Raw genomic sequence first — 19,429 nt, 5'->3', positions numbered from 1 at the left:
GAACAAGGATGTTTTGTTTTAACCCAAGCTAGATGCTTAGCATACTCCACTTTACTAACCTATCCTGATACAATAAAGAGATGTACAATGACAAACCCAGCACATTTTGTCCCGCTAGAAGGAGAAGGAACTCGTCTGAGACCCGATTTGGAATCAACACCAATTGTTGATGCAGACGTGGACTATTTTGTAGATGGCTCATGCGTCAGAGACCACTTAGGCAATCATGCTGGTTTTGCTGTTGTACAAAGAGATGGAGACAATTTCAATTAACATTTTAATTCCAGATGCGCATGGTTTTGGCCATTGCGCAAGGGGGAAGATATTGAGAAAGATCGAAAGACAAGGATTCTGGTCAGATACAGGATGGTGTACCCCCTCCGGAGGACTCAGGGTCAGAAGGTGGGAGAGCTCCTGATACTGATGCTAGCAGTGATACATCTGCTGCAGCAACTGCCTCAGTCACAAGGCCTCCAGAAGAGCAGTCTCCTGAAGAAGGACCCTCCACCAGTGAGCCATACCAACAAGAAAAGTTTGTCGCACTCAACCTCCAGGACATTGATCTCCCAGACATCGACCTTCCAGACATTGAATGGAATGAGTCACCATAACATGACTAAACCAACACGAGGTAACAAAACATGCAAACACAATGTAAGAAAGTCCCTGGAGTGGGCTATGGCCACTGATGAGAACTACACCAAAACTGAATATGATTTTGAATCAGAACTAAGAAAGGAAAAGAGAAATTATTGGACACTGCTTATCACAATAAATGGTATAGGTGGGCAGAATATACGGTAAAACAGACAAAAAAGAGCACTTGTGTGTTATGCTCATTGTGCCAGATTTTTTTGGCAGTATTGTGATTGCAAACTGATCGAATAACTCCATATTGCCCAGCAGAATGTCTAGATGAGAATGTCAGAATGTGTTGGGAAGCCAGCATTACCAGAAATTTTATTATCAGAAAGGGTGGGGAAGTGAATGCAAAAAGCTTGATGTAAGAATGTGTCAGTCAAACTATCGGGAGTTGACATCGGGTGCACAAACTCAGGAGTGTACCCAATTGGGCCAGGTCTGGATGAGCTAGATGACTTCCTGTAAGGAGTTCTGGTGAAGGAGTAAGGAACAGGGTACCTTGTTACTTTTTGATTTCTCACAGTTATGATTCTGTTTTTGTAAACAGAGGGAGGTAGCAACACGGTGTATTTTATTTTTGGGGTCAAATTAGATGGGGTAGATGTAGTTAGAGGGTTTTTTCTGTGTTTCTTTGGTTTTATATAAGGACCCCTCTTCCTGAATATATTTTTTACACTTATAATCCTACTGAGAATATTTTTACATATAATCACACTAACTGTTGGGAAGCACTGGAAGAAAAACATGTTATATAAGATGTTTTGAGATGGTCCACCAATAGAAGAAGGTCTAGACGGGGATGTTTTTAATGGTGACAAGGACACAAGGAGGGACAAAAAAGAAGAGATGGATATGAGGATGCCCATTGGGTACCTAGCGATAACAAAAAGGTATAAGACATGAAGACTGGCAATGGTAACTTTAGATGGCCAGCTTGCATCTCACTTTGTTGTTTGTTCAATAAAGTTAATTCTTCTGAGACCTGGAACTTCAACTCTTTGAGATCCGAACCAAAGACTTTGAATTTGCCACTACAGGGGTCGTCGCTGCGGCTCCGTCGAGGTCACCTAGGTCATTGGTGTCCTGTCACTCCATCGACTCTCTAGCTACGCGGTGGGCTCCACCTCCTAAGTCGTCATCGCATCCTGTTGTCACCATGATACCATCCGGCTGTCTTCCCCCATGGCTCCTTCCTCCAGCTACACCGCCATGGAGCGCAGTCCTGGTTGTGCACTGGGGTATCATCTAGGGCTGGGCGATATGGCCAAAAAAAAATGTCACGATCATTTTTTTTATATCAGTCGATATCGATAATTATCACGATAAAAGTCAAATCTTTATTTCTTTCAAGTTTAAAGGCAGATTTTTGCTCCTAACTGAAAGTTGTAGAAACCAAAGCGTTAATTGTGGTTTTAAACTACTCTTTATTCTCAGAGCATAGCATGACAAACACTTGCCAAACTGGTGAACTTTTCACAAATCTGAGGTAGAACATTCAAACATTTGTCATTTTTCCTTAACAAAATAAATATCTTTATTGGACAATTAATTTCTTAGTTTCTACATGTGCTAATTTTTATTTGGTAAAATGTAATATTTTGACTGTTTGAGTTTTATTAAACTTAACCATTGGTCATCTAGTATCATGCATTTAGATCATGATAACCTCACTATCATGGCAAAATGTAACATTATGGTTTCTATGATATTTGTATGAAAAACAGTAGCCTAAATACATTATTAAATACTGTAATTATATTCCATCAGTCCTTTAATACATCGTCTACATTAATAATATAATACAATTCAATATGTATATCCCACATTTCATGGTGCAGTTAATATTACTAGGCTAACGTTACAGTAAATCCATGGTAAATTATGAGAATTTGTAGACGGAAAAGCCTTCTGACTGTATCGTTGCGCACAGTGTTTCTCCTGTTTGTCAGAGCTGTTTCATCTGCCTTTAAACTGGTTTAAATCACTGAGACATCTGTGTTCTTCGCTGAACTCAACTGCTTCTCACTGGATCTCGTGACGAGAGCGATCAGAGTAAACGCATCGGCTCTAGTGAGCTCGCGCTGCGCTGCTGTTTGGACTTTGAGCCGAGCGGATAAATGGTCCGTGTGGCGCGCGGTTCAAATGAGTTTCGTTCCGCTTTTGGCGCATAAACATTATCGAACATTTATCGAACTCTTGATATCGTTTTATCGAGAAAAATTATATCGCGATAATTATCGTTATCGTTTTATCGCCCAGCCCTAGTATCATCTACCTGCCCCTGCTCAAGGCCATCCCATGGATGGGGGCGTTCTGTCATGGTTCTGTTAGTTTGGACTTTTTGGCTGTTTCTCAATTCCAAGAACGCAGAGAACGGACTTGTGTTCTCGTGGAGACCGGTCTTGCCAAGCTTCCTTGGAAGAACGAACTCGGAACCGGCCGCAATGACTTCTGGGACACCAGGCGAGTACTAGCTCAAGTCTGCATTCGATGCATCCTCGGTATCAAGAACACATCCGGGTTCTTTCATGCGTCCTCTGTACTTGCGTTCTTGAGAATTGGGTCTGAACTTCGACGGTTAATGATGACGTAAAACGAGAACACAAGGACGCAAGATCGCTGAAGAACGCATATTGAGAAACACCCTTTGTGTTTCACCACCTTCTGCCTGAGTTAGTCGTTTGTTGTCTTGGTCACTCATTATGTTCAGCTGTGCACTCATTATCTACCTCGATATCACGTGTACTTAAGTTCAGTTCTGTTTGTGTTCATTGTCAAGTATTGTCTATGTTACATTTGTGTGAGTAGCTCTCTTTCTGGTTTGGATTTATGCCTGTGATATAATTAAAGAGACTTTCCGCTTCATCATCGTGTTCATATCGATCATCTACACAGCATATGTGACAATAAAATAATGTCTTATTTCTATTGTAAACTAAGCATTTTGGTACTTCACTGCTTCACAACTATTCTCCACCTATAATAATTTAGACTCCACCCATATGTGACATTTACCAGAAATTAAATCATTCAGGTCTTTTTAACAGTGTTGCATAAGATGGTAAGTTGTATCATACTTTTTATTAATATTTTTGAGGCCTGTTATAGTCAAGGGAGGGTACTGTCAAGCTTAAAAACTCAACCCCATCACATACAAATTTATGTCTTTTTGTTGATCCAAAAAGAAGGGCACAATATGAGAAAGAAAAAATATTTACAAAATATATAAAATTGAAGGCAATGCCTCCCTTAACACCGGTTACAGTCTTCAACCCCGGCACACTATCCTCAACCTTGTCACATTAGTATTTTTGGAAAAAAATAGGGAAAGCAATTAAAAATCACCTGTACCTGTTGTTTATCAACCATGGACTACTTAGGCACACACCTCAGTCACACACATCGTCTGTTCTCACAAGCGGATACTAGACTGACAATTCTTACCTGTTGACAACGTCTCTATGAAAGATTACTATACCTTCTCCAGCGTTCCACAATCTCCACTCTGTCACCATCTCCATAGTCATTCTCCTTTGTCTCTGTGTGTTTCTGTCACCGTGGTCTCCTTCTGGTCTTCAACAACTGAGGTGTGTGCTTCTGCTATCCCATGTCTGCTATTAACGTGTGGTCATTCAAATTCAATAAACTGATGTTAACTGTTCTCCTGGTGAGCTCTCTGAGTCTACAGTATAGACCCTTTTACAGTTGGTAAACACAGTGACGTATTTGTGTGGGCAGGGCTTAGCTGGAGGCAGAAAGATCCCTCTGGCCGATTCACTAACGCTAGTTTGCAAGTTTTGTTAGCTTGTTTTTTAACAGTGACTGGAGAAAATCCGATTTTGTCTTAATGTGCAAGGTCACTCACTGTCCAGGACCGCGATTGTTATTTGCAAAAGTTCATTTTAACGGACGGAACCAGATGACCGTACACGCGCTCAGTCAATGGACGATCTGACAGGATTAACGTAAACGCTACCTCCGGTTGAGTGGCCTGACTTCTACACCTACCCGATAGAGAAACCGAGGGTAAAGAGAAACTGAGGGCATATATATTTAGATGCCTATAACTATGTGCTGAATGGTCATGTAAAGACTTTTGTGGTACGATCCGCATTTCTGCCTAGCCAGCGCCAAGAAGACGACAATGAATGTAAAGAGTGACACTACGGTGCAATTTTAATGATATGAATATTTTCTAGAAATAAAAATTCCAGATACAGCAAACTCATTTTTCATAGATTCTTGCACCCAACAACACAACAAGATGACATTTAATAATAAAAAAAATAATTTAAGCTCCTTATTATGTAGCCGAACCTGTGCTGGTTTGCATTGGCCGCCTCCAGTTTTCCATTTGTTTTGCCTCCAGCTAGCGCCGTGACGTAACTGTGACGTCCGCGCAAAAGGGGTCTATATTGTTACACACAGACACACAATTTGTCTATTTTTATCTTCAGTCCCCCAAAAATGTGAAAAGTATCATAAATGTTACATTTGTAGTTATTAAATTGTTATGAGGGACACATGAGCAGTAGGTAAATGCTGCCAAGTCCATGTTAAACCAAGTCCATATTGTCTGTTACGGGGTTTGCGAATAAAAGGTGTTAAAATCTGAAACACTGAAATTAATAAAAGGTTTTAAATGCCTGAGGTGGGAAAATATTATATATTTTTTGGAGGTTTAATATGTGCCTAATTATGTGGGCTATTTAGAAAATTATTATATGTAGTTTAAAAAACAAACAAATCCAAGTTGAAATATTACCGAATCCCAGGAATGACACATATATTCTCCTCTTTCTTTGTCTGGTGTTAGTTGTGTAACTGTTGGTGTGCTATTGTGTTCTCCTGTGATTATTTGCATCAATGGATTTAAGATCACCTTCCTTGGACTCTTGCCTCATGTGCCTTTGTCTCTACACAGCACTCTACACAGTAATGTCTGTTAATGTATATGTAAATATGAAAGTTCTATTTGAATAGTTTAAGATATTGCAAATTATTTTGAATGTTTTGTGAGATAATGGCTGTATCATAAAACTGCTCAGAGACGCAAAGGTTGAGGATCCAAATGCAGTTGTTTATGAAAGGGTAATCCAGATACGTAATCCAAAAAAAAAAAAACCCAGGCAGTCTAAACCAGGGGTGCCCAATCCTGCTCCTGCCGATCAACTGTCCTGCACAGTTCATCTCCAACCATAATCAAACACACCTGAAGCAACCAATTAAGGTCTTCAGGATCACTTGAAAATTAAAGGCAGGTGTGTTTGATTAGGGTTGGAGATGAACTGTGCAGGACAGTCGATTGGCAAGAGCAGGATTGGGCACCCCTGGTATAAACAAAAAGAGAATCCAGGGCAGAGGCAAAACAGAGAAATACAAAGGAACCAGACAGAAAGTCAAAAACTATGAACATGAAAAACCAAAGACAGAGCTCTCAGAAATGCAGCAGTGACACACACAAGACTTCATAATGAATGACTGAGGCTGCGTTTACACTTGGCATTAACATGCGATCAACGTGATCCGATCAAGCAGATCGGATCATAAGCCAATCAGGACGCGGTGCGTTTACTCAGATGGCTCCGGTGCAAAGTCGACCTGAAGTGGTCGGTTTTCTTTTAAAAACAGTTTTCAGTCGGGGTACATTTTACAAATCTCGCAAAATGAGGGTGAAGAGACCACAAGTACTAATAATGTGGATATATTCCATAATGGAAACGGTACAGATAAACATATTCGAGAACGTTGCCAGCTGTGGTGGGAAAAAATGCGTGTTCTTTACAGAAAATAAATTGGTTCTGCAACTTTAGGGTGCGGAAGCAACAGTATGTTTGCGATGTACTTCGTACTCGACTGTATTGCAAAACCACACAGCTACAAGCAGCAATTCCTGGAGAGAGGAGGGGGAGACAGTGGGCGGGGTTTTGTGTGACGTACCTGTGAATGCAGACACGATGGCTGGATTGCTTTCACATTACACTGAGAATGACTGAGTGATCACAATGCGTCCTCGACTACCTCCGAACCTGCTGGTGACAAGCTGAATTCAGCTGACAGTAATTAACATCCCACAAATACCAAAATATACTGCATACAGAGTATTGTAGCTCCAGTGCTTACATATCCTGACCCAGGGCATCCATTCATCATTGGCACCGATGTCAGCAATGTGGAAGTGGGTGCAGTGCTATCCCAGGCATGTGACAATAGGGGTACGTTATCATGTACAACAGTCAGGCTTTCAATAAAGCTGAGAGGAGGTGTGTCACTTGCCGGGGGCTGTTGGTGCTCCACCATTTCCAGGCCATACCTTTACGGAAGAAGTTTCCGGCTACAGACTCACTGACCACGCTTCCACTACCTGGCTGTTAAGAAACCCAGAGGGTCAGGTGGCCTGATGGCTAGAGGTCCTTCAAGATTACACCTTCAAAATACAGCACGGGACCAAATGACCCATTGCCAGTGTGAGGTGACACTGCTGTTATTGCCAAAGACTGAAGGAATGGGAGCAAACAAAGATAGAGAAGATGGTGCAGCCGGTCACAGAGGAAGATGGCGACTGGGCACTCCTGGAATGACATGAATTGCAGCAGCTACAGGAGACAGCCCTACCCTGATGCGAGTAGCTGGTGACTGGGCAGGGACCAGATGGAGATAACAGCACGCAGCTTCTGTTGTCTCACACATTTAGATGCTGGATCCTACAGTTGGTCCACGGCTCAGTGTGAACTGGCCATGGCTAAGACCTTGAAATGGCTAAGGATTCAGTTCCATTGGGCAGGGTGTTGTCAGGATGTGGAGCTCCATGACCATTGCAGCGATGCAGCCTGAAAAGGTCCCATGCAGTGACCACATGCCACTCTGCAGCGGGACCTTGTGGGGGCTCTGATGGAGCAGTTCAACATCTCCAACATCCAACACCTGAGTCAATATTCTGGGGCCCTTTCAATTTCAGAGGCTGGGAACAGCTATGTTTTAGTCAACATGATCTACTTCACTATGTGGTCACACTATGTGGTACCTGATCAGCCAAGATGCTGATCCAGAAGAAATTCACAGTTACCAGGGATGCAAATTTGGGGAAGTCTGTTGGCTCCTTGGAATAATTAAGGCCTGCACTCCTCCCCTCCCATCCACAAAGCGATGGCCTAGTGGAGCGGTTTTATCCGCACTATGTCCAACCAGCTGGCTATCCTGACTAGTGAACACCAGCGTAACTGGGACCGTCACCTACCTCTTGTCCTGTGGTCCTATTGGACAGTGTACTAGGGGTCCAAATGCTGAACACTGGCTGTTCTCATATTACATCTGTTTTTACCAGTGGTTGATGATAAAGAGTATAGGCTAATTGCTCATGTATTGGAACTTGAGTGTTGAAATGTTTAACTCTGTTTAACTCTGACTGTTTCAGGGGTTGAAGAGTAGCATTCCTGCAACAATCTCAAACTTGTAAAGTTCAGTTAACTAGAATGCAGCACCCATCTCCACCTGGACTTTTTAGTTCTGTTAAAAGTGAGAATAGTTTGAATAGAGACAGATCCTATAACTTCAATCAATCTATTTTACACAGAGAAGTCTAAACACAGACTGCATAGGAAAATATAAAAATTTCAACTGCTTAAAAAAACAGCAGAAGATTTAAACACATGGCACACTGGGACAAGTATTGTATAGTATTAGCAAGCAAACAAAGTTTTGGTCACAACCCACCAGATGTATTGATATAAATTATGGTAAACCATAGAAAAACCACACACACACCAACTGAAAAAAAAATGCACATAAAAGCAAAGTTAAATGTAAAAATGAATAAAAGGTAATCTGAAGAGGCACTCTAAATATACTGTACACAGCATTAAAGACACATTATATTCACCGAACACAAACACCACAAAAGCTCTGGGTAATAACTGATTCATTCCTGTACAGTTAAACAAAATGTTTTCTCCTTATTTCTTTGGCTATATCACACAATTGATTTATATTAATGTTTTTAAAATGCACAGTAGCACAAATGCTCAAGTAATTCAGGAGAATGCACAGTAAGAACATCCGAGTAAACTCCAAAATATTCACATCAAACTTTCTTCCATTAGTGACTTGACATGTAGCCAATTATGGTGTCCAATACTCTCTCTCACACACACACTGTGAACACACCATCTATACAAATGGTGTAATATAGCAGCTCATTTGCACACCATCTATACAAAAGAAAATCACCTACCAGACTGCCACTGGTATCTGTTCAACCCTAAATGCCAGATCACATCGCAAAAACTACATACTAAAACAAAACGAGATTGAATCATTCCACAGCTTCTCAGGAGAAGACAAAATCAAGCTGGCTATTCTCAAAACAACCACTTCATGTACACTGAACATGGAGCCCCTCTCTCACAAACATAAAGACATACCGTTTACATTCCATCTCAGTCAGGAGATATTTGTCCTTTTTGCTTCTGTGTTTCAACAACAATATGAAATACATTTTTTTTTTCAGAGCTGGTTTTTCAATTTTTAAACTTATTTTAATATTTTACATTGCAAATTTTCTATTTTAAACCTATTATGCAAAATTCACTTTTGCATGGTGTTTGAACCACCCTAAAAAATCCATGGTAAAAAATCCACCCACTCTTATTTTTAATCCCCATAAATCATCATAAATCCACTGCAATGGTTGAATATTAATGTTTAATAATTATTACATGAAGTCACGTGAAGGCCAAGCATGGTAACCTATACTTGGAATTTGTCCTCTGCATTTAACCCATCCAAGTTAGTGCACACACATTAGGAGCAGTGAGTAGTGAACACACAGGAGTGATTGCGGGTTATGTGCCTTGCTCAAGGGCAACTCAAGTCATTTCCTGCCAGTATTGAAAATCGAACCCACAATCTTTGGGCAACAATCTTCAATCTGAGCAACACACATACTCACACACTGTTGCCTTGATGCTATATGCACGCAATCATACCAGCATGTACACATAACACCAACAAACACACACACACACACACACACACACACACACACACACAAAAACTGTGGTTTTTCTGTTGTGTCCAGTTAAATACGGTTCCCTTTCTGGGAAAAACTGGCAGTTCCTGAAATTATAGACAAAATAGTGTAGGGCTATATATATATATATATAACCTTTTTTGTTTTGTTTTTTTTAGGGCTTTTCACACTGCATTTAACCCCGGGTTATTGTTGTTCTAAACCCTGCTTTTAACCCCTGGTAAAGAAATGTTTCACACATGTAATTTACAAGCAAGTGTTAGCATCACCTTTTACCCAGGGTTATTAAACCCTGCTCCGGAGGTCGTTGCTCAGTTTCGCTGGTCTGGACATGTTGTACGTGTGGCAGATTCACGCCTGCCAAAGGAGGTTTTCTTTGGCCAGCTCCAAAGTGGTATGCGCTCTCAAGGAGCGCAACTCAAACGTTACAAGGACGGCCTATTGAAATGTGAAACTATGCAACGTGAACCCAAATGACGGTCGCAGAGAGGAACATCATTAAGAACACACTCCTTTGAGTCCAGCCAGAGAACCATTGCAGTAGAGAAATGAAGACACTGAAAGCACAATACCTTAAAAATAACAACATCTAGTCAGTTTATGTGCGACACCTGTGGCCGGCTACATCGTAGGACGCACCAACAACAAATGTGATGAGATCGTGTCGACAGCTCAGAGCATCGACAGGGTGGACTGGAGTTTGATAAACTAATTTAATGGTTTTACACATTATAAAATTGTTATGACAATAAACTGTATTTTTTTTGCCAAAGAGAATTAGTAAATGTACATGATAATAATCAAAATTGCTAATTTAGAACAAATATGTAACCATATATTTGAATGTTGAGTTGAAAACATGATTGGGGAAAAATCTAGCCTCTCTTTGTTTTCCACAACTGAAGAAAATTAGAGAAAATAAGCAGTACAGTACCATTTAAGGAACAAGTCTATGCTTGCTACATACTAATGTATATGTACTACAGCAGTAGAAAAACAGTCATTTTATCCCTAGTCAAGCATGGAATGTTAAAAAGATAAGTTTTTTTTTTTTTTTTTTTTTTTTACCAGTATCTAGTAAAGGGAAAAATGCTTGGAGAGTCTGCTGGAATAGCATGACTAGCTTGTTTGAACTTGTAGGGTACAGCTTGATTAGGCACATCTTGAGGAAAACATGCTTTTCGTTAGTCAGGGAGGGAGGTATGCATTTTGTCATTATTTTCATTTTATTTTGGTAGGATATTTAGTTTTGTTCTTCCTTTAGTATGATTCAAACACACACACACACACACACACACACACACACACACACACACACACACAAACACTTAATTATTTTCCAAATAACCAAATAAAGTTTTTGTTAAGCTTTTATCTGCTGTGGTTTATCTATTTTTATTCTGTGTCTTCTTGTTGCATTAATATTTGTTATTTCTTTCCCTAACCATAGACTGGGGTAAGAATGTAACACATTTGTATTATAAATACATTCTCTAATAAAACTAACATACAACTCAGAAGGGGCACCAACACAAATTGATCACAACCACACACTAGTCACAAATGCCCAACATAAAATGCAGCCTTACCACCATAAAATGTCCACAACACCACAAAATTTCTTATATCCTATACCATTAAAAGCACATGATTCTGGCCACATAATATACAACATCAATGTTAAAAGCAACATGATTAATGTGACACTCAAAAGAGAGGAAAGGAGGTATGTGATAAAACATTATATAACTATAAATGCAATGAACTATTCAAAAACAATTAAGATAATTACTTACCGAACAGTGACTGGAATCTGTTGTTTAAATAGCAGTTGTTTAAATCTGTTGTTTAATCATGTGCAAAAACCACCGTAACTCATACTCCCACAAGAATCACTTCCTTGACAATCACAAATGCTCAATTCCAGTACAAATGGTCCCTCCCACACAATGGTAAAGGTCTGTTTACATGCCATATCAGTCCAGTGGTTATATAAGTGACATATAAAGATTAAATTCTGTCAAGTCATGCTTGGGTCACATTTCACACCACAATCAGAAAGAAAGGCACATTAAGTTAATTTGTCATTAACTACATCTCAATCTAGATGCTCACGAGTTGTAAGAAAAAATAATGAATTAGTCAATCTTTTCCCACAAACTTTCCTCTGTTGTTCCGCTCATGCAGTTTCAGATCCTTTTCATGCGTTTCCACATGGGAAGAATAAAAACACAAGCAATGCTCCACATCTCCTTCTACTAACCTCAAAGTTTTTTGGTCAGCTCAGTTTAAATAATCTGCTTGTTATGCATATTCATTTATCATAGAAAAAACTTGTACTTCTGTTTACCAAAAGTCTTATTTCAATACATTGCATAATACATGGTCCACACAATAAAACCAACAGAATGATAGTTGAAATCAACTTTTTCACTCACCAGCCAATTTGGCTACTAAATTTTTATGTTACTGGTAGTGATGGCAAAATGAGGCTTCCTGAACCACTGAGACCTCGCAGCCCATTGCTTCAGCCAAAGGTTCATTACTCAAAGCTTCATTCAGCATTGCTCACTAGTGACACCTAGCTACTGTGCAAAGAAATAGAAGACAAATTAATTCATTCTGAACCAGTGTGTGTCCCCCCTCCCCCCGGTCTGTTTTATTTTTTATTTTTTTATTTTTTCTTCTCACTGTTAATGTCTGTAACCTTTCATTTGCAATAATAAAAAGACCTGAGCAGACATTTGTCCATTGCTTGGGTATAATATAAAATATGTAGGCTATCTTTCTCTGTCTGAATTTACTTGTGCAGAGACAACTGTCACACACACAGTTAATTAATTATTCATAAATTGTTTGGATAGTGACAGTATGAACAGCAAAAGTGACACTGTGCAGTGCTTATGGTGGAGGGAGTATAATAAAGTAAACTGCAACAGAATAGTCTGGGATGGTAAAAATTGTTTCTGGTTTTTTTTTTGTGTGCTGTGAACTGTTACTAGTTTTAGTGCAGTGTTGTGCTTATTGGACTGGGGATATAGAGGAGCAAACTGCAACACTGCAGTTTGGGGTGGGTGAAGGAAGGATTACAATAGATTTTTATTGAGAAACAGAATTATTTCAAGTGTGTTGGGGTTTAGACGATTCCTCTTCTCGGACAAAATCTCTCCAGCCTTGGAAAAGATCCTTTCACAAGGAACAGAGGATGCAGGGGAACATAAAAATGCCAGTGCCAGCTGGTATAAATGAGGACACTGACGCCCTGGCAGAGCTTCTGTTGAGCCCAGACAGGGGAGGATTTCCTCTTTCTTGCTGACTCCATTACCAGGAAAAAGGAAGAGGTCACAAAAAGCAAACAAATCCAAAAGGGCAATCCAAATCAAAAAGCAGTCCAGTCCAGATCCAAAAATCCAAAGAAATCCAAATAATCTTATCTAATTAATATAACAAGACTATAATATAGCTACTATAATTAATGATAACAATATACTATAACTATTCTAACCTGATAATGTAATAATATACAGCCCTAACACATATATGACACAATAATGACAATGATAGTTCTCTAACTCTCTGACTCTCTGACACTACTACAACTGCTTCTACTACTCCTGACAACACCCACAAGGTGGCGCAAGTTTCGAACCGCCTTTTTCCAAAAGCGACACTCAGACCGAACCGATGACGTATCCACACAAACCGAGGCCTCGTTTGTCATTAGTCCCGTGATTTTCACGTTAACAATACAAGCCTCGAATCGCGGCTTCATCTGGCACTCCCATTTTTTTCTCGACACTCCGACACCTCGCTTCAAATGTCACATCACTAGTTACCGGCCATTCAGAACTTCTACTAGCCGAAACAAAATTATCATTAATAAATCAGATTATCAAAGTCACATCTTAGATATAAATATATGTATTATTAAATCTGATTCTGAATCATTGAATTGCCTTCAGCCTTATGACAGCCATTCACTGTTCATGCATACAGTACCATTACTGTAACGATGAGGCAAGGACGAAGCAGAGAGGGAATCCACATACAAGCACTACTTTAATGAAACATTACAGCCGAACATGGAACTCAGGACAGGAACAAGGAAAAGTTAACAGCAAACAGCTACAACAACCATACCATCAACAACTGAAGCACAGTGGTTTAAATACACACGCAAACAAGCTCAACAAGATAACAAGGGGGCGGGGATAATTAGAAACACCTGGAGAGACTAATAAACAAGACAAAAAACAATAGGTTACTGTCGTAGCCCCGGTTCTCTGAAACATCGAGTGGAGAGATCCACCTATGGGAAGGGCATCCGTACCTGACCTCTGCAGAAGCATCCAATTGCACCAAGTCTGGCTAGACAGATAGAAGCGCGCAGCCAATGCCAGTTAAGGCCACACCCCTTACCTAGGCATATAACTTCTCCGCGCACTGCTATTCCTCAGTAAGTATATTCGCTTCTCGTGCGGCAAGCGGGGCAACGCTGGTGGATCTCTCCACTCGATGTTTCAGAGAACCGGGGTTACGACAGTAACCTATTGTTCTCTTTCATCATCTCGTTTCGAGATCCACCTATGGGAGAGACATGGACAGCTCCCCGATTGCCCAATACACTCACAGTGAGGTTCTGAAGGCCAGAGAAGGACGGTCACCTCAGAGAGGCGGTGCCTGACACGTCCCACAAACATGACCCTGCAAAGGTGACGCCACGCTAAACTGCTGTGGACAAGCAGGGCATGAAACATGCATGAGACCCATACATGATAATGGCCCCCGCACCACCAATGCACATAGCTAAACCCAAGAAGGAATGCAAATGCTTGGTGACAGGAATGAACATGGCCAGCCGGCCTATTCACTCCTAGTTGGTTAACCCAACGGGGCTGTGGGAAAGGGCTAAGAGGACGTTCTGGTGACATCCAACCGGTAGTAACGCTCAAAGGTATGAGGAGAGGCCCAGCTGGCAGCGGAGCAGATGTCCTGCAGTGGCACTCCCCTGAACAAAGCCCAAGAGGTGGCTAAGCCCCTTGTGGAATGAGCTCTGATGCCCCCTGGGGGCTGCACTCCCTTTGCTTCATAAGCCATAGTATAGCGTCCACAAGCCAATGTGAGAGGCATTGCTTTGAAATGGGACTCCTCTTGTGCGGGGGGAGCCCTTGAAACAAAGCGCTCTTGCGGAAAGCACTGGTCCTGGTCATATATGCTTGCAGAGCACGGACGGGACACAGAGCATTTAGCCTCTGATCCTCCGGGGAGGCAAAAAAGGTGGAGGGTGAAAAGCGGATAGCTCCAAAACCTCCGAAGTGAACGCAGGGAAGCATTTCGGCATGAAGGCCGGGTTAGGCTTAAAGGAAACCCTATCTCCACTTAGGGAGAATTTGGCACACGAGGGGTGAACCGAGAGTGCATGTAGCTCACTGACCCGTTTAGCAGATGCCACGGCCGAGAGCAAAGCTGTCTTGAGGGACAGCAGCTTAAGGGACATACTCCCCAGAGGCTCAAAAGATACAGAGGCCGCGCTTCCAGCACTATGGAGAGGTCCCACTCTGGAACAGATCTCCTGATGACCGGCAAAGAGCGGCGTGCACCCTTCATAAAACTGCGGGTTAGAGGGTGTGATGGTGGAGCCCTCAAAACCCACATGACAGGCTGAAATCGCAGCCAGGTAGACCTTAATGGTGGAAAAGGACCTGCCTCTATCCATGAGGTCTTGCATGAAACCCAAAATATCAGGCACCGAGCACTGATAAGATGTGAGACCACACCCATCACACCACCCATTGAACACTTGCCACTTACAGCCATATAGGGATCGCGTGGAAACGGCCCTGGCATTCTGAGTAGTGGCGATTACACGCGGCGGGAGCCCCAGTGCATTTAGGTTCGTCCTCTCACGGGCCAGGCCCAGAGAGCCACCCTGTCCGGATGGGGGTGGTAAATCTCCCCTTTGGCTTAGGACAGTATGTCCGTGCGAGGGGGGAGGCGCCATGGCTCGGCGTATAACAGAGGGATTATCTCTGCCAGCCACGGGGCTTTGGGCCACCTGAGTGCTATCAGAATGAGAGACAGGCCGTGCTCTCTCACCCTGGCCAGTGTGAAAATTATCAGGCACAGGGGAGGAAAAGCATACAGCAGTACTTTGGGCCATGGGTGGGCCAGTGCGTCTGCCCCGAGGGGCGCGTCCATGTCCTTTAGCGAGAAGAACATAGGACAATGGTGGTTCTCGCGCAAGGCGAAAAGATCTACGGCTGCCTGTCCAAATCTCATCCATAACATCTTCACTATCTACGGGTGAAGACGCCAATCCTCGTAGATTGGGTTTCCCCTCGATAGCAGATCCGGCGCCTCTGTTCAGAATGCCCGGATCATGAGTCACGCGTAATGACAGAAAAACCCGTCTGCTCCACATCAAAAACCTGTAAGCTAGAGCGTGGAGTTTCGACGAGCACATGCCGGCCTGACGGTTGATATAAGCCACTGCCGTAGTATTATCGTACCGTACTAGAACGGGATGTCCCTGCAGGCGAGGCAGAAAATGATTCAGAGCTTTCCAAATGGTAAAAGCTCTAAATAGTTAATGTGCGCTGAACGTAGTCTGCTCAGCCACAGACCGTTCAGCATTCTGCCTTCCTGGGTGGTTCCCCAGCCTGTTAAGGAAGCATCTGTCGTCACAACTTTCCGCATCGTAACCGTCCCGAGGGGGGTTCCCCGTGCGTAAAAGTTCTCGCTCTCCCAATGGCGCAGGGCCACCGAGCAGGCGCGCGTCACCGTTACCGAGCGGCAGAGATCGCAAATCAGGCTGAAATGTAGTGACAAAACCCATTTCGTGAAAGCTCTCATTCTCAGGAGACCCATTGGCACAACTTGGATAGATGAAGCCATGAGACCCTGCAGCCTTTAGCATGTGCGATATTGTACTCTCGCCCCTTCTCTGAACTGAGACAGACCGTCCATCAGCGAGCGAACGCGCTCTTGAGAGAGACGCGCTCGCATGGAGACTGAGTTCAATTCCAAGCCCAGGAAAATTACATTCTGACTGGGAGTCAGATTGCTTTTGCTCGCATTCACCTTGAACCCGAGGGATGTGATGTGCGCGAGCACCCGGCCGGTGACCAGCGACACCTTCTCCTTCGATTTGGCTATGATGAGCCAATCGTCTATGCAAGTACGAATTCTTAGCCCTGCTAGTCTCAGGGGCGCCATGCCCGCCTCCGCACACAGACAGAAAGTTCGGGGACTCAAATTGCGCCCGAACGGAATAACTGTGAATTCGTAACAAATGCCTTGGTAGGCAAAACGAAGATATTTCCTGTGTGGAGGGTAGATGCTTATGTGAAAGAAAGCATCTTTCAGATCGACTGATGTGAACCAGTCGTTCTGCTTTATAGCACGGGCGAGAGAGCCTTGTGTCACATTCTGAAATTGTATTTCCTCAAATGTTTGTTCAACACTTGAAGGTCCAATATAGGGCGGGGGGCGCCACGCCTTTTGGATAATGAAAATACCAGGAATAAAAACCATGGTTTATCAGATTGGGTGGCACCATCTGAATCGCTCCCTTGTTTAGGAGGGAGGAAATTTCCTCTTTCAGAATGTGTGAGGCGTTTTCTTCTGTGTGAGAAGAGAGAACGCCGTTAAAATGCGGAGGTTTTATTGCAAACTGCAGCCTGTAACCCTGGGTTACGGTACGCGAAACCCACTTGGGCGCTGAAACGGCTTGCCAAGCCGCTTCGTGACTCGCGAGCGCCCCCGCTCGGGCCGGAGCGGGGCTGTATGGGCCCAGCTGGATCATTTGTGATGCAAATGTGCCATCTAGTGGGCACACTAGAGGCGACATGCAGGGGTTCGGAGGGATTTCCTCTCTCTGCAGTGAGAAGTTTTCTCTGCGGAGAGAGGTCTTCTTTCCAAAACGTATTCATTTGATTCGTAACTTTGTGTGTTTTGTGTTGGGCAAACACTGGGGCCGAAAGCCTTATTGACAGAGTGAGGGGAACATAGTGTGGTGTCCACTGTGCTAAACTTTCCCTCACAAAGTGCCCCCTGATTTTTAAGTGGGGGGAAAACACACATCTCCTGAACACATGAACTGGGCAGTCTCAAGTGCAGGCAGAAAAATAAAATCCACGGAGAGAGATACTCTCTCTGTAACGGATTTATTTAATTCGTTTGTTTTAAAGTGTTATTTAGTTATGTGTGTGTTTTGTGTTGGGGAACACAGGGGCCGAAGCCTTCCACACACAACGTCCACTAAAAACACGGGCTGGGCAGCCGCAACTGAGCTGTGTGAGCCCAGCTGGTTGATTTGTGAGGCAATGGCGCCCTCTTGTGAACAGACTCAGGGCGACATGCATGGGATCAGAGATATTTGCTCTCTATGTTGGCAGATATATAAATCTGCACGAATTCATCTGATTCGTTTGTTAAATGTGTTGTTTAGTAATGTGTGTTTTGTGTTGGGAAAACCCTGGGGCCGAAGCCTTTAATAACTGGGTGAGGGGAACCAAGTGAGTGCGGTGTGGTAACACTGCTTATGTACTTTTCCTCACGACAGCGTCCACTAAACACACGGGCTGGGCAGCCACGAGACGGGATTAACTGACCGTCCGCGGGAGACCCTGTGTCTTTTGGACAGGGGTTCCGGGACCGGGAGAGAATCCGGAAGGCTCGTGGCCTGTGAAAGCGGGTTTGATACTCCCAACGGTCGAACAACAGGCAGGCCGCTTGCGTTCGGGGCCGCCTTACTAGGAAGGCATAAATTGAAAGCCTCAACACGTAGCAATCGTAACACATCAAGGCCCGTGAGACCGTGTTAACAGTCTAGCGGGACGCTCCAGCCGTGCTTATGAGCTTCGTGAACGCTGGAAAAAACGTTTTTAAGAGTTGCTTCCTCCTGTGGAGCTGGCCACACAATGTTGAGACGAACGGCCGCTCGCTCACAAACTTCCAGGAGGATGTAACGTTACTGAGGCAAAGCCGCGTGAGCGCTAACCTAGGGAACGTTAAAAGGACCGCATCATCCCCGTCGCCGGAACCGGCCGGTTCGTCAACGAGAGTGAGGTTTTTCCCGCGAAGATGTCCTCTTCAGGGAATGCGGATTGGGCTGATGTCAGCTTAAATATTTTAGAGAGGTGGCGCTCCGGGAGTCCCCTGGTAGCGCGTCATCATCACCGTGTCCTCCATCCGAGTCAGAAAGGCCGAGCACGGCGCGCTGGGTCGTGCAACTAAAAGCCGGCTTAGTAAAAGCTAACGTTACATGGACAGCAATTACAATGACCGCAATTCTCCGGGTTCTCCTAAGCTTCTTGAGCGTGTAAAGCCCAAGCAGACCGCGCAGAACGAGAGGGTCCTTAGCGACGATGAGAGCACCACATGCGGCCGGGCAGGCTCGTCGTGATAGGCTGTTCCCCGGAGAAGCGGCGGTTTAGACGGTCACATAGCCATGGGTGGGCCAGCGGTGAAGAACTCGGAAAAATCCGTGGCGGGCAGCCATGTAAGGAGGAGCAGGTGAAGGACAGCGAGAGCGCGGGCGGCTCCGGATGCAAAAAACACAACGGATAGGCCGAAGAAACGACTGTCACTCACGTCTGGCGGAGGCTGATCTGGCGATATGTCCTCCTGAAGACTCGAAAGTGAGCAGCGTAACATTAATCCAACCGAACTGTGTCAGTGCAGAGATCGCGAGAAGCGAATGTCAACTGAGGAATAGCAGCGCGCGGAGAAGTTATAAGCCTAGGTAAGGGGTGTGGC

The 19,429-nt window shown here is 43.6% G+C and overlaps 1 protein-coding gene across 1 annotated transcript in view; it reads right to left on the bottom strand.

Moving 5' to 3' along the window:
* Positions 1–11,672, bottom strand: part of LOC311084347 (uncharacterized protein) — a 44,767-nt gene extending 33,095 nt beyond the window's left edge. The window contains exon 1 of the mRNA XM_084116316.1: positions 11,467–11,672. The gene's annotated coding sequence lies outside the window, so the exon portion shown is untranslated. The remainder of the gene's footprint in view (positions 1–11,466) is intronic.
* Between the last annotated feature and the right edge of the window lie 7,757 nt (positions 11,673–19,429).

Source organism: Abramis brama (genome assembly GCF_963993115.1).
Source record: "Abramis brama genome assembly, chromosome: 6".
Classification (NCBI taxonomy): Eukaryota; Metazoa; Chordata; class Actinopteri; order Cypriniformes; family Leuciscidae; genus Abramis; species Abramis brama.
The sequence above is the reverse complement of the archived record's forward strand: the minus strand, read 5'-3'. Positions and strand labels throughout refer to the sequence as shown.